This window comes from Sphaerodactylus townsendi, linkage group LG03 (genome assembly GCF_021028975.2).
Source record: "Sphaerodactylus townsendi isolate TG3544 linkage group LG03, MPM_Stown_v2.3, whole genome shotgun sequence".
NCBI lineage: Eukaryota > Metazoa > Chordata > Lepidosauria > Squamata > Sphaerodactylidae > Sphaerodactylus > Sphaerodactylus townsendi.
This window is the reverse complement of record NC_059427.1, coordinates 3,813,730-3,829,927: the sequence shown is the minus strand read 5'-3', so window position 1 is coordinate 3,829,927 and position 16,198 is coordinate 3,813,730. Positions and strand designations below refer to the sequence as shown.

Below are 16,198 nucleotides of genomic sequence, written 5' to 3'. Positions count from 1 at the left end.
GCTGCCTTCTGAATCTGACAGATATTAATGTTGTTGATTTGAAGATGTTTCAAGTGCTGCCCTCGTGTTTTCAGGATGGTGCCCAGGGTGCTGATTGCCACTGGGATGACCTCAGTGGGTTTGTGCCATAGATGCTGAAATCCTCCTCCTCCTCTTCCTCCTCCTCCTCCTGCAAGCCCTCTTTCTGTCTTCCTTATTGCCTGCTAGGGTTGCCTGCCTCCTGGTGGGGCCTAGACATCTCCTGATGTCACAGGAGATCTCTCAGGTATAGAGATCAGTTCCCCCTGAGGATTTCATCCTCCAGGTTGGGAAATCCCTGCAGATTTGGGGAACGCAAATCTAAACGGAGGAGGGAAACTTTGGGGAAGGAAGCAACCTTAGCTGGATATAAGGCCACAAAGTTCAGCTGTTAAAGCAGACGTTTTCTCCAGGGAAACAGGTCTCTGCCACCTGGAGAGTGGTTGTAATTCCAGGTGATCTCCGGCCCCCTGCCAGAGCATAAGAACACAGATACTTGAGAAGCTGAAAGTGAATAACAGATTCCAGACCAAAAGCACACTATGAAGATCAATTTTTTAATGAAAAGGTTCCCTTCAAAATACTCATTTTTTACAGCATACAGTTCTCTTCAGTCTTGTTCCTCTATTTAGATTTTTTGTCTGCACAGCTTGTGGAAAGGTATGAAACCAGTTTTCTCCAGCTCCGCCCAGCTGCTGTTTCCTGTCTGGAAAGGGAAGACCAGAAAAAATGGGAACCTGTAGGAGTCAATACTACTTTATGTTTTGCAGGATTCTGCTGCTCTCTTGAACATGCTCTTGGTTTTTATTTAATGTTTTTAATATCGTTTATACCCCACTTGGGACCCGAAGTGGCTTGTTGTGTTCTCCCTTTCTCCTGCTTATGTTCACAACAACCCTGTAAGATATGTCAGCCTGAGGCCGTGTGACTGTCCCCTGGTAACACAGCTAGCTTGGATGGCAGGGTAAAGACTAGAACCTTCATCTCTCAGATGTATTCTGACATTCTCACTACTACACTACTTGCTCCTTTAGGCTACTTATACACTAATTTCAGTGTCTGCCAATTTTAGCAGAATAAAACAGATGCCGAGCAGTCCAACATCTCACTTCTTTGTGTATAAGTGTGTTTGGGTCTGTGTGAAATCTCAATCTTTGCTTTGCAGGAAGTCACAGATCTGGCACTTGCCCATACAGAAGAATCTGGCAGAGGTAAAGGAAATCCACATATCCACATGGAGGCTGCATAGAGAAGAAAGGAGGATGAAAAGAGAGCCACACTATGAATCAACAGAGGGCCTCAGTGCCTCCAAGGCTGGGAGCAAAATGGAACTATCGGAAGGAACCATGAAGGAGAGCCTGGGAGACACCAATGTCCTCCTTGTGCAGTGCCAGCAATTCAGGCAGTTCTGCTACCAGGAGACTGAGGGGCCCCGAGAGGCCTGCAGCCGACTCCACCATCTTTGCCACCAGTGGCTGAAGCCTGAAAGGCACAGCAAGAAGGAGATGCTGGACCTGGTGATCCTGGAGCAGTTCCTGGCCGTCCTGCCCTTGGAGTTGGGGAACTGGGTCAAGGAATGTGGGCCAGAAACCAGTTCCCAGGCAGTGGCCCTGGCAGAAGGCTTCCTCCTGAGCCAAGCAGAGGAAAAGAAGCAGGTAAAAAGTTTTCCTCTAGGTCAGTGGTGGCGAACCTATGGCACGGGTGCCAGAGGTGGCACTCAGAGCCCTCTCTGTGGGCACGCATGCACAGAGTTCATCATGTGATAATAGTATAATTATTTCAGGCAGATTATTAGCATCATACCTAAGACCTAGTTTTGGGGAAGCAGTGTAGGTAAACCCTGTTAAGCTCTGTTAAACCCCACTGATTTTCATGGGAAGAACTAAAGCGTGATCCTTTACCTGGGAGTAAGCTTGGTTGCTTCAAAGCAAAGCCACCAACTACCACCAAGCTTACTCCTGAGTAACGCGCGCCTTGGAGCCAACTGTTTTTTCTAAACTAAAACCTCAGTATTCAGGTTAAATTATTGTGTTGGCACTTTGCAATAAATAAGTGGGTTTGGGGTTGCAGTTTGGGCACTCGGTCTTGAAAAGGTTCGCCATCACTGCTCTAGGTAGTGGGGGACCACAGGTTAAGATCCCGGATACTGTCAAAATTGACACGGATTACCCCAACATTCTAGAACCCACCCTAGCCTGTTTCCTGTTCCTTTTCTCACCAATCTCCCCTTTCTCAAATCCCACTTCTGTTGCAGATGCAGGGAAAGACTGCGCAGGAGAATTACCACAAAGAAGATTTTTCAGGTAAGATCGGAAGGAATTCAAGAGCCAGGGTATGAAAAGTTTTGTCAAAAAGGGTCTTGGTAATTTTTTCAAACAAAATGGTCCAGTGAATACTGATGTTTAGCTCTGGGCTCACCATTCTCTGTGAATACAATACCTTGTGATTATTATTATCAATAACAGTTATTATGTAGAAGGCAAAAAAAATACTGGGAGAAGCAGACAGCAAGAACAATACACAGATATTCAAGTAAAAAGCAGTACTGTTTCACTAGCTATACCCATGCTGTAGCTGGCTTTTCTGAACATGTGCAGAGTACACTGCAGTAACAAGAACCGGAAGGAGACCTTAACCTCCACTCAACTTGCTGTGGACCCAGTTTCCACTGGAGAAAAAGAAAAAATCCCAAATGGCCAGATATTTATGCTAACTGAAGTTGGACCTAAGCCAGCCTCCTTTGTAAGAAGGGCAAGCTTAGTTTTCCAATCCCAGACAAATCTGTGATGTCATAGGCAAATTTTACCAACTATCAGAAGGAACCATGAAGCAACTATCAGAGCAATTTACAATATAATCCCACCTCCATCAATCACCTGTTGAGGGCTTTAAATTTCCATGACAAATGGCTAAAGTGGTCTAAACCAGATTGTCCTTTGTCCAAAATGTCACAGAGTAGACCTTCTTCAATGGAAGTTGCGTTACATTGGTAGGCAATATAGCTTCAGCAGATCACTGCACTGGCAGAATACTTTAATAACCAGACCACACCAGAAGTAGTTAACTTCAACAAAGGCTTTTATCTTCAGTGCAGCTATTTACAAAGTATATACAGAAATCAGAAAACAGTCCAACAGCATGCTACGCAGAAACTCTTTATATACCCCAACAACAAACGAACACAGCTACAGATACTTTATACAGATGTTAGCCAATCATCTTAAAGGTCAGCTGTCCAGTCTCAACCGGTTTCAGTAAGTTTCAGCCACCCCTAAGCTAGGACCTGTGACAGTTACATTACCCATCATCCTCTGGGAAGATCAGTCACTTAGATCATTTTGATCATTTTGCTCACAAGATGCTGTCAGTTAATTATTATCTCTGACCAAAAGGGATTAAGTCTGCTAAAATGGTCCGATGTAGAATGGAACTGAATGTAATCTAGAGAGCCAACGGTCATTTAGTGGTTAAGAACATTTAGTAATTAAGTGTTTGTCTTAGTCTGCTTATTTTGCCTTATTGGTTTTTGTTTGGGTTAGTTTGCATATTTTATGGAATTTTAATTGTAAGGGTGATGTAATTTGTAGTTCTTTATGATTATATTGGTGTATACTTAGAGTTTTTGTTCCTTTTATTACTATTATTATTATCATTGCTTTTGCTTGCTTTTTGTGTGAATGTATTTGTGTATTTCTGTTTGTCTTGTCTTATTTTAACTAAATAAAGCATTAAAAACATTTAGTGATTAAGAATGAACTCTAAATCTGGAGAACCAGGTTTTTCCCCCCACTTCCTGAATGACTTTGCTCCAGTCACAGTTCTTGCAAAACTCTCTGAGCCTACACAGAGACAGGCTATAGTGAACCACTTCTAAATGCCTCTTTCCTTGAAAACCCTACGGGGTCACTTTGAGTCAGTTGTGATGACAGCACTTCCACCAACAGCAACAACTTTTTTATTTATACTCTGCCTTTCTAACTGGAGCTCGAGGCAAAATATATGTACAATAAGAAAGAAACCTCAGTGAGCAGATTAAATGAGAACGTCAGTGGATTACAAGGTAGGATGATGAAAATATTTGAATTCAACCACGTTACTTAGTAAGACAAAATAATGTAGTTTGACTAGGTTTGTAAAACAGGAAAAATCCCAGAGAAGACATGCAACTACAATAATGACAGTGGCATTTCTCATGATGTCATCTAGCTAGCATGTCGAGAGGAACCACGTTGGTATTTCATCAATAGCACAGCTGCCTTTTTCCATAGGTTCTAGTTCTGCCCATGTGCCGTGAGATTCTGTGATATGATAGCTGCATTTCTGTCATTGGTTTACAACTGCCTGTTCTTTGCACTTCAGAGTTCTTCCTTCTTAATTCTGAAAATTCTGGGCTATTATGCAAACAGACCACACTGTTATATGACTGTATTAAGGCTGATTTGGCAAAAGAGTGTAAGCAAAAAATATCTGTAAGCAGCTTGTTTTTTACCTTCTTATCTTTCCAGGTGGTGGCCTACATTCTTTGTCATCTCTTTGGGACAGAAAGAGAGCAGATTCTGTGCAGACTGATCAGGTAAGTGTAGAACTCTGGATCTTGCCCCGGGGTGCCTCTCCCTTGCTCCTGTCCCTACGTGAGGGAGAACCCCCCCCCCTTTCCCTCAGCTGCTCAATGGATAGAAAGTGAACATGTTTGATGGAGGATCAGGTCCTAAACATCAGAAGTTGATTATATTCATTTTGGGATGACCTTAGAAGGGGAAGAATTCTTACATTATCTGTGACAATAGAGGAGTATTTGCTTGTTTCTCTTTTCAGGGTCTGATGACTTTTGAGGAAGTGTCTGTTCATTTCTCTGAGGAGGAATGGGCTCTGCTAGATCCAGTCCAAAGAAGGCTTCACAAGGAAGTCATGGAGGACAATTGTCAGAATGTGGCCTCTCTAGGTAAGGATCTTCAGTATCTCCAGGGTCACTATGCTGAAGAAGGCAATGGCAAACCACACTTCACCATCTCTTGCCTCGAGGACACTGCAGGATTGCTATAAGTCAGCAGGGACTCAACATCACTTTCCACTTCACCCATAAGAACCCTGTTAGGACTCTCCAAGAAGAGGAAGGCCCACTTTCCAATTGCTCATTGAGGATGGTGACCTCATTGCTCTTCAGCAGGAACAAAAGTGCAGGAAAATCATTTTAAAGTAGGGCAGGAGGAAGATAGTCTTCAATAAGTTTATGGGATGTCAAGGAGTTCTCTCGGGCCATTCAGAACAGCCATGGAAATGAGAATGTTAAAGAATAACTACAATAATATTTGTATATAAATTTTCTACATTTTGAAAAGACATCTCTTTGTCCCAAAGGCAGTGCAGCCTCCCGTGGGAATTGAGGAGGATCAGTGTGGGGGAAAGGGGATGAATCGGGGTCCTTCTGAGGTGTTCATTCTATTTACACCAGTGTAGGCATATGCATGCTTACAAATTCAGAAAAAAATGAGAGGGCATGGCCCTGAAGAAAAGTTGGATTTTTGTAGGTGACATTTGGCTCTGTCATGATGAGTTTCACTGACTGAATTCCTTTATTTTAGGTACCTCTTGCATTCATTTGGGCACAGGTTGTTTTCCTCTCCTGTACTGGAGGGAAAGACATGACAATGCATACTACTCTGAATTCTTTTCAGGTTGGGTGGTATTAAAAATGCCCTCAATGCAAAATTTAGACATAAGCCTTTTAAAAACGTGATTCTTCTTTTTTGCCAATATCATTAGCTATGGTTCAGATAGCCTGGTTAAAAAACCCTGAATATTTCTTAGAATTGGGATGTCTGAAAGTAATCGGTCTGTTTCTTTCCCCAAAAGAAGGACTTCTGTTTCCCAAACCTGATTCCATATCCCCACTGGAAGAAGCAGGAGTTCCACTTATCCATGACCCAGACGAAAGAAAGAGATCAGCAGGTATCTGCTTACTTGCGTGGCAGAAGCAACTATAACTTTTCCAGGTCCAAATTTCACCAACTGGAGAACAGAGGGATTTCTCAAGAGGCAATGGCCCAAGAATATCCAGGGAAATTTTCCCAAATGTAAAAGAGAAGTTAAAACAGGGAACAAAAAGCTATCTTGTTTGTACCTAAGATTGGTGGGAAATGTTTCTATGGTTCTCAGTTTTTATACACATTGGTTTATTTATATGCTGCCTTTTCACAGAACTGCTCAATTTGGCTCCAAGATCAAAATGTTAGCAAAAAATTCTAAATAACACTTAAGCGATCATTTATAAAAGTCAATAGGAGCGTAAAACAGCCACTGAATTGCCTCAAAAATCTCCCAGGAAAGGAGCAGACCCAAAGCATCCCTCCTCAAGAGAGATACTACTTCTGAACCTGGAGGTCCCACTGGGCTACCTTAGCTCTGATGGAACTTCCCTCCAAGGAAGCAACAACAGCTGGTCAGTACAGGCCAGGATGTGTCTCCCCTTCAAATGATTCCAATTCTGTTATGAAGAGCAGTTTATCGTCATCCTTACTTGATTCTGTTTTTATTTGAAGGTCTTACAAGTCTTTTCTCTTTATTTCAGAGGAATATGGTCTCCAGAACAAGTCCACCAGAGAATCGCAGCACCTGCTATGTGATGAAAAACAGCAGAAAGGAAACACAGAAATAAAATGGAAGAGGGGAAATGAATACTGTGTTTCTCAGGGTGCTGAATCCCTGATATTTGATACATGTGGGAAAATTAACACAGGAGAGAAACCTGACAAATTCTTTGAGTGCAGAATGAGCTTTGGTTGGAAGGGAGACATTCCTGGCCACCAACAACTCCACGCAGGAAAAATACATAAAGACCTGGAGTGTGGAAAGAAATTTGCTAAGAATTGCATCTTTGCTTCTCATCAACAAATCTACAATGGTGAGAAACCATTTACATGCCTGGAGTGTGAAAAAAGCTTTGCTCAGAGTTCACAGCTTACTAAACATCAACAAATCCACACTGGAGAAAAACCTTATAAGTTCTTGGAGTATACGGGACAGAAACCATATACATGCTTGGAGTGTGGAAAAAGCTTTGCCCAGAGTTCACAGCTTACTAAGCATCAGCGTATCCACACTGGGGAGAAACCATTTAAATGCCTGGAATGTGGAATGAGCTTTGCTCAGAGTGGCAATCTAGGTGCTCATCGACGAATCCACACTGGGGAGAAACCTTATAAATGCCTGGAATGTGGAATGAGTTTTGCTCAGAGTGGTAACCTAGCTACTCATCGACGAATTCACACTGGAGAGAGACCATATAAATGTTTAGAGTGTGAAAAGAGCTTTGCGCACAAAGCATACTTTACTTCCCATCAACGTATTCATACTGGGGAGAAACCATACAGATGCTTGCAATGTGGAAAAACCTTTGCCCAGAGTCCACAGCTCACTAAACATCAACGAATCCACACTGGGGAAAAACCATATAAATGCTTGGAGTGTGGGAAAAGCTTTGCTCAGAGTTCAGAGCTTACTAAGCATCAACGAATCCACACTGGGGAGAAACCATATAGCTGCTTGGAATGTGGAAAGAGCTTTGCTCGAAGTTCGCAGCTTGTCAAACATCAGCGAATCCACACTGGGGAGAAACCATATAATTGTCTAGCGTGTGGAAAGAGCTTTGCTCGGAGTTCACAGCTTACCAACCATCAGCGTATCCACACTGGGGAGAAACCATTTAAATGCCTGCAGTGTGGAATGAGCTTTTCTGAGAGTAGCAACCTAGCTGCTCATCGCCGAATCCACACAGGGGAAAAACCTTATAAATGTCTAGAATGTGGACTGGGCTTTGCTCAGAGTGGCAACCTAGCTGCTCATCGCCGAATTCACACTGGGGAGAAACCTTATAAGTGCTTGGAATGTGGAAAGAGCTTTGCTTGGAGTACAAATCTTAAGGTCCATCAATGTTTACACACTCAGGAGAAATAATAATATTTTTATTTATATCTTGCCCTCAAGCAGGGCTTAGGGCAGCTTGCAACAAGGATGCATACAGTGTAATTTACATAAAACATAACACCACAACTGAACTATTAACGCCTGAGGTATGAAAAAACTTTGCAACTTGCATCAGTTTATCTACACTGAGGAGAAACCATAAAAATTCCTGGACGGTGGAAAGTGCTTTACTCACAACTAATCTATCAACATACTAGTGGGGCCTGGCCACGCGTTCCTGTGGCTTATTGTGTGGTGGAATGAAAAAGGAACAGTAGCAGCAAATCAATTGCAGAGGCCAGCAGTACGTGCTCATGCAAATATGCAGCCTGATACTGTGCGATGTCATTGATGTGTGTTCCCGCATTCCTTGGGGGGGGGGGGGGCTGGCTGGTCATGATCCTTTACCTGGGAGTAAGTTTGGTTGGTGGCAATGGGTGTTGCTTCTGAGGGGCGCGACGCAGCCATTCAAAGTATGTCACGGTTGCTGTACCGAGCTTACTCCTGAGTAATGCGTGCCTGGTTTTCTTAACTGTAACCACAGTATTCAGGGAATCTAGGGTGCCTGGCCCCTCCCTCCCGTCCCTTGCATGTCGCCCCTGATTCTCTTCCCTCCCTCACTTCTCCCTTTCATGCCACCCCTCCTCCTTCCTCCCTTCCCTTTCTCTCCGCTAGGGTGGGTGGGTCATATCAAGATGCTGAGCCCCCTGCCTCCCCTCCCTTGGATGCCACACCTCAATCTCTCCCCTCTCATGCCTCCCCCTCCGTCCCTTTCCTCTCCCTCCCTCTTTTCCCTTGCATGCCACCCCTCCCTCCCTCTCCCTCCCTTCCCTCTCCCTTGTGAGTATGTGTTTCACTTCTACTGGAGTTACTGCCTATGTACTGTTTCCACTGCTCATATCTGACCATCTGAGTGAACATTCTAAGCTGCACGAACATTCTAAGGGTGACAGTTACACACAGGCAGCTGCATGTCCTTCACCATGGAGCGCCAGGAAAAAGGCGTTTCACCTGGGCCAGGTGTGAAATTTCAGGTATGTGAACATCTAAAAACACTCTCACCTGGCTGACTATAGTGGCTGGGAATTTTCAGAGGAATTGGCCCAGCAGTTACTGAGTTGTACTACCACTAACAAAAACGCTGTTAGCTGTTACACCGTGCAGAAAAGATATACATACTTAGATTGTAGAAAGAGTTTAGGTCAGAGTACAGAGGTTAGAGCCCATCAATTAATCAATACAGGTTAGAATTGACATAAATGCTTGGATTGTGGAAAGTACTTTGCTCAGAGTTCAGATCTTAGGGCCCAGCAGCATAGCCACACTGGGGAGAAACCATAAAAGTGCTTACAGTATATAGAATGAGCCTTGCTTGGAGTTTGCAGCCTAACTGCTGATCACTGGATCTATTGTCGAAAGAGTTTCCTTGGAGTGACAAGCTAACCACCCATCAGTGAATCCGTATGGCAGAAGGGAAACCATATAAATGCTTGAAATGTGGAAAGCTTTGCTCAAAATACATATCTTAAAGTACACCAAAGAATTCACACATAAATGCTAAGCCGTGTGTTGCATCAAGAAATTCCTACCAGAGAGAAAAAGATATTTCCAGGGTTGCAAGATCTTCAGCCTCAAGCCAAACCTTTCCAGCTTTCAGCATCCAGAGTTTTTGTGCTAAATCAGCTGCTAAATGAATATTTGTCAAGCCATGTTCAGTTCTTGTTATTTGTTATAAAATGTGATTACATTAAAATGTAAAATGTGATTATTATAAAATTTATTTATTATAAAATGTGAGTTATTTGTCCTACTCTGTGAAGGCATGTTATGGAGAATTGTCACAGACTTTTACATTTAATAGATTTAATAGATTAGTTTGCTTAGGAGTAGATTCTCTGCCCTGTTTCTCCACAGCCCATATTTAATTATCGTAGGACTACTGAACGAGCAGTTCTGTATCTTACCAAAAAAGCAGCAGCTACACTGAATTAACTAATCTCCAGGGCATAATTCTTTCTGCCAAACTGTATCCAACATTTTATTTACACCAAACTTCATATCCCGCCTTTTCCCCCAACAGGGACCTACAGCGATTCACACTGGTTTCTCCATTTTATCCTAACACGATAACCGTACTGAAAGATAGGGTAGACTCATCATTACTAGCAGATTTCATGGGTCAAGCTGAGATGTGAAACTGGATCTCCTGTAGCCTGGACTCTGACCACTTCACCACACTGGCCCTGTTACCTCTGGCAGGTTCTTAAATCCCCATTTTTTTTTCTTAAAAGGTGATCTCTTCCATCCTCCCAGCTTGGGTTAAAACAACCAAGCCTTTATTGGCATATAGGACGATACAGGTAGGATACACAAAAACAAATGTAAAACAATCCCCCCCCCCCCCAAATAATAGTAGAGAATCTCTTAATAACAGAGTGACACAACAAAACTGAAAAAAACAGAGCTATCCTTTAGGGTATAAAATGTCCAGTAAAAACTTGGCCATCCATTCACAAACTACAGGATCAAAATTATTTAGCAAGTATAAGATCTTTTGAGCATCTGATATCCCGTCACAGTTGAAGAAAAGAGCATTTGCATATTTCCCCATATTCTCTCACATTTAGTGCAATGGAAGAGGGAGTGGGTTCCATTTGTGTTGATTTTCTCCCCAGTGTGGACTGAAAGCATCTTACTTTGCTTTCCTGTGCTCCAGTTTATAATTACAACCATCCTGTGAGGTGGTCTGACTGACCAAAGGGTGTTTGGCCCTAATTGCTATTCTGATATCTGCAACACACAAGCTGCTTAATGGTTAAACCTCCGTTGAATTGGAACTGAGGCTGTTTTCTTCCCTTCCTGTCTGCATTCCTTTTTCCATTCCTGTTTTCTTGGGAGTAAACTTTTGCTTCCGTTGCTATCAGCAGAGGGATATTATTATCAAGTTAATGTGTACCAGAAAGCTCTGATCCCCCTAATTTTTGGGACTGCACCTCCTACGGTACTATCATGCTGAAGCTGGTGGTCAGTTTTGAATTATGTGTATAAATGTTTGTGTAAGTCAATGTTGTGGCCTCCTTTGAAATACAGTGTGCAGTTCTGGTCACCTATTTCAAAAAGGACGAGGTTGAGCTGGATAAAGCGCAGAAAAGGACAACCCAGATATTGGGAATGTGGAAGCTCCTGCTCCATGGGGAAAGGCTGTGGTGTCTGGGACTTTTCATCTTAGAAAATAGATTACTAGAACCTGTAGCGCAGAGTGGGTAAGCCGCTGTACTGCAGTCCTAAGCTCTACTCATGACCTGAGTTTGATCATGATGGAAGATGGTTTCAGGTAGCTGACTCAAAGTTGACTCTGCCTTCCATCTTTCTGAGGTCAGTAAAATGAGTACCCAGCTTGTGGGGGGTAACATGCAGATGACTGGGAAAGGCAATGGCAAACCAACCCCGTAAAGAAGAAGAGTTTGAATTTACACCCCACCTTTCTCTCCTATACGGAGACTCAAGGTGCCTTACAAGCTCCTTTCTCCTCCTCTCCCCACAACAGACACCTTGTGAGGTCGGTGGGGCAGAGAGAGTTCTGACTAGGCCAAGGTCACCCAGCAGGAATGTAGGAGTGCAGAAACACATCTGGTTCACCAGATAAGCCTCTACCACTCAGGTGGAGGAGTGGGCAATCAAACCCTGTTCTCCAGGTTAGAATCCACTTGCTCTTAACCACTACACTACTACACCATGCTGGCTCTCACAGTAACACAATAAGCCTATTAAATATTGTGATGTGATATCCACCTCATGCTTGCACAGAGGGACTATCTCAGGGGTAGGGAACCTGCGGCTCTCCAGATGTTCAGGAACTACAATTCCCATCAGCCTCTGTCAGCATGGCCAATTGGCCATGCTGGTAGGGGCTGATGGGAATTGTAGTTCCTGAACATCTGGAGAGCCGCAGGTTCCCTACCCCTGGACTATCTTTACCTTTAAAAGGGGACATTCTATTGATATTGATGCAATTGTATAAAGGCTGGAGAGGGATGACCAAGAAACCTTTCTTTTGCATCCGTGTTAGGCGTCTCCCTCCCGTTTTGAGCTTCAGGAATACGATCCCTCTTTGGAGCCAAGAAGGAACAGCAGCTGGAACGGAGAAGCGAGTTCGAATCCTGCCTTCCCTTTGCCGGGAAATCGGGGTGAGGCTCGCTGGGGAAACGGAGGCAGTCTCGGGCAGGGCGAAGCCAGGAGGAGGCCCTTTCCTGCTCATTGCAAGGTCACGGGGTCTCCCGGCTCTCTCAGAGCGTGTTCGATGGGCTCCATATTCCCATCAGCCCCTACCAGCATGGCCAATTGGCCATGCTGACAGAGGCTGATGGGAATTGTAGTTCCTGAACATCTGGAGAGCCGCAGGTTCCCTACCCCTGAAAGGGTTAAAGGGGAGTTTCTCCATTCCTAGAGTAGCGTTAAGAAATAAGGCCAGGTGACTTGTTATGGTCACTTCCGGCTCCCACGGTGCCGCCCGAGTGGTTGCAGGGTGGGGAGTCGCGGGGGGGGAGGCTTTTTGCGAAATCGGTAAGAGATAAAACGTTTTGTTTCTAAAGCATCTCTCCGCTTTGGGGGAGGGGAATAGTAGGGACGGGGGCGCTGGCGGTGTTGCAAAAAAACCCTGCGGGATTCACACACACACACACACACCCCGGCTCCCCAGTGAAGCAAAAACATCCCTTTACATGGGTGTCAAACTCACAGCCCTCCAGATGCTATGGACTACAGTTCCCATCATCCCCTGCCAGCATGATGCTGGCAGGGGATGATGGGAGCTGTAGTCCATAACGTCTGGAGGGCTGCACATTTGACACCTATGCCTTAACATCATGAACCCGGGGGGGGGGGGGGCTCCGTGTTGCAGATCCTCCCCCCCCCCCTTGCTCCCTGGCAGCTCCTCCTCCTCTTCTTCCCCTTGCCCGGAGGCTGAGCTGGGTTCTCCTGGGAGTCCTCCTCCGGTCTCTGCTGCTGCGCCTCCTGCTCCCCTGGGCTCCTGCTGCTACTGTAACCTCAGCTTGTGAGTTCTGTGGGGCAGTACTTGGAATGAGTTGCAACAACAATTTTTAAACAACAAAATGGTTTACTTCTCTTTACAATTAACATTAAACATCAACATTTAACGTTACCATTCAAGGTCCTGTTCAGGTTGCATTTCAAGTCCTTCTATTTACAGTCTACTGATATTGCCAAGTCCAATTTCTTCTTGCAAGTTGGCTGGCTCCTGAAGACTCCAAGGGCTTGATGAACAGGTTGCAACATGATGAAGGTCTCCAGGAGAACTCTCACCCATGACAACCACCAAAGGAAACCCTTAACAAGGTGTTAAGGGCTTATAGAAATCAAGGTCCGAGTCTGGTACCCTTGTCTTCTCCTGCAAAAGAGCTCTTGCAGCCTCTCTGCTGCACCGAGTCTCCACCCCCTTACTGGGTCAACCCATTCTGGGCCAACCCATTCTGGGCATAGGGGTTACACTACCTCCAAACTCTGTAGCCAAATCCCCTCTCTTTGGGGGACTTTTAACTCTGTCGTTTCCCCCCCCTCCCCCCCCCCCCAGCCTGGCTTTGTTGTGGGGAAGGCGGGGTCCCAAAAGGCCTGTCAGGTTTTCCTTGCTGTTCTGGAAAAGCAAACTTGGGGTTTGGGGGGTGTTCCGTGATTCTCCGCTCTGCTGTGGCTTGCTGAAGACGCAGTTCTGTCTTTTTGTTCCCTTTCCACCAGCCTGGCATTATTGAGAGGCAGGCGTGGTCCCAAATTTGGGTTTTCTGGAGGGATCCCTTCTCCACTGTGCTGTGGCTTGCCACAGGTGCCATTCTTTTTCTTCCTGCCAGCAAATCTTCCTTTCTGGGTGACTTCTGCTGCTTGGGACACACTCCAGTGGCTTTGGTTAAAGAAGAAGAAGAAGAAGAGTTTGGATTGATATCCCCCCTTTCTCTCCTGTAGGAGACTCAAAGGGGCTTAACAATCTCCTTGCCCTTCCCCCCTCACAACAAACACTCTGTGAGGTAGGTGGGGCTGAGAGAGCTCCGAGAAGCTGTGACTAGCCCAAGGTCACCCAGCTGCCGTGTGTGGGAGTGCACAGGCTAATCTGAATTTCCCAGATAAACCTCCACAGCTCAAGTGGTAGAGCGGGGAATCAAACCTGGTTCCTCCAGATTAGAATGCACCTGCTCTTAACCACTATGCCACTGCCGCTACTGCAGTCTGGGATTTTTGAGACAATCCGATCCTTTCTGCAGGGTGGGCGCAGATTTCTCAAACTGAAAGACTTCTGCCTTGATTTGCTTTCTTGCAGGACAAAAATGTTGGTTGGTTTTTCTGGAAGATTGTTAGGTTGCTTTCGAAGGAAAATCCCTGAGATGCTTCAAAAGCAGAACCTAAATTTTAACAAAGCCTTAAAAGATTAACAATTCCAGGTGTGAATCAGCAAGGGCTTCCTGGAGACATCTCATTTCTCCTTTCCTGAATGCCCTGTTGATGCCTGCCCATTTCCAGCTTCCTTCTCTATTTCTGGGTTTACCAACATCTATACTTTTTCCCCACAAAAAGATCTCAGGAGATGTGTGAATTAAACTGCCGCATCTTCCTGGACCTTCTCTTTGCGGTGGAATGCTTCGCCTGGGTCTTAGTGCCTGCCTTCCCCTTCCAATCCTCTTTCACTGTCAAAGAATCTTATTTAAGTGCCAGCTTTGTCACAACCATTATTCTCTGCACTGTTCAACGTAGAACTGTGATAAAGGAGCATTTATATTGACTGGGATCGTTCCCAGCGACGTGTTCGTTTTTGTAAAGTTGCGCCGCCATTTTCTCCTAGCTACACAGATCAGTCCCCCTTAGGGTGGCCTGCTGTAGCTTGGGAAATTCCTGGAGAGTTGGAGGTGGATTCTTGGAAATGTGAGGTTTCAGGAGGGAAGCGACCTCAGCAGAATATAAGGCCATAGAATCTATCCTCCAAAGTCGCCATTTTCTCCTGAGGAACTGATTTCTGTCATCTGGAGATCCTTGTATTTCCAAATGATCTCCAGCCTTAGCCTAGAGGCCGGCTACCCTAGTTCCCTGAAAGAAATGGCTACTTTGGAGGATGCTGTCTCTGGCATTATACCCCTCAGAGGGCCTTTTGCTCCTCAAACCCCATTCTCCCTAGGCCGTACCCTTAAAATCTTCAGGTATTTCTTCACCTGGTATAGGGAGCCCTTTCTCCTTCCCACCCAACAGCCAACCTACCTTTATCTGCCCCACTGTTTTCAGCTTTCCCTCCCCGCAGCAGCCTCTGCCTAGGAAAACTGTGGTCCAGTTGCATCGTGCCGGCCACTGGGCCAGGACCACTTGCATGGTAGGGAACCCACAAGGATTTGTGGGGTGGAACCTCCCCAGGGAAACTGCCTGAGTTGCTCAAGAAGCAAACCTTAACACAAACTTAAAGGATGGACATTAATTAAAATTCAGCATAAAAAAACCAGTAAGACCACCTCGAGCAGTGTTAAAGGGGCTCTTCAAGTTCAAAATCAAGTCTCGCTTCTTCTCCAGTTCCTTTGCAGCTCTGCTGGTTTCCCTGAAGAAGCTCAGCTGCTGTTTGGATCTTCTCTGCATTGTCTACGGCAGGATTGGGACCATTAAATGCTTCCGGGGCTCCAAGTGGCTCCATCCTGCTTCTTATTTCCTGTTTCCAACTTCCCAACTGCTGTGTAAATTGGCACCCTGCTCCCATGAGGGGTTCTCCGCTTGATGAATGCAGCGTTACTTTATAGTTTACTAACATTTTTATTAAGCAGTGGATGACCTTTTTAGAAAGCCATTCTGAAGATGGGAGGTCAGATAAAACGGACAACCTACCATTTTAATTCTGTTGGCTTCTGCTGCTCTCTCTCTCTTTTATTTTTCAAAATATCATTATACCCCTCTTTTTGCCCGAGTAGTGACCCAAAATGGCTTGCCACATTCTGCCCTTCTCTTCACCCCAATCCTGTAAGGCAGGGGTCCCTAAATCCACGCCCGGGGCTTCAAATGTGGCCCCCCCCTGGAAGGTATTTATCCGGCACCGCCCAGGCATGGGCGCGATGGCCTCCATTCATCTGTGCAGTGTGGGGGCTCGAGGGGAGAGGAGGAACCGCCCCAACGGCTGTTGGACGTATTGCAATTACATGATGGCACCCCCCCAAATCTCCATGAATTTTCTGACCCAGAGTTG

The 16,198-nt window shown here is 45.2% G+C and overlaps 1 pseudogene; it reads left to right on the top strand.

The window, feature by feature from the left end:
• LOC125428523 overlaps positions 1–16,198 on the top strand; it is a 73,646-nt pseudogene that overhangs the window by 2,309 nt on the left and 55,139 nt on the right.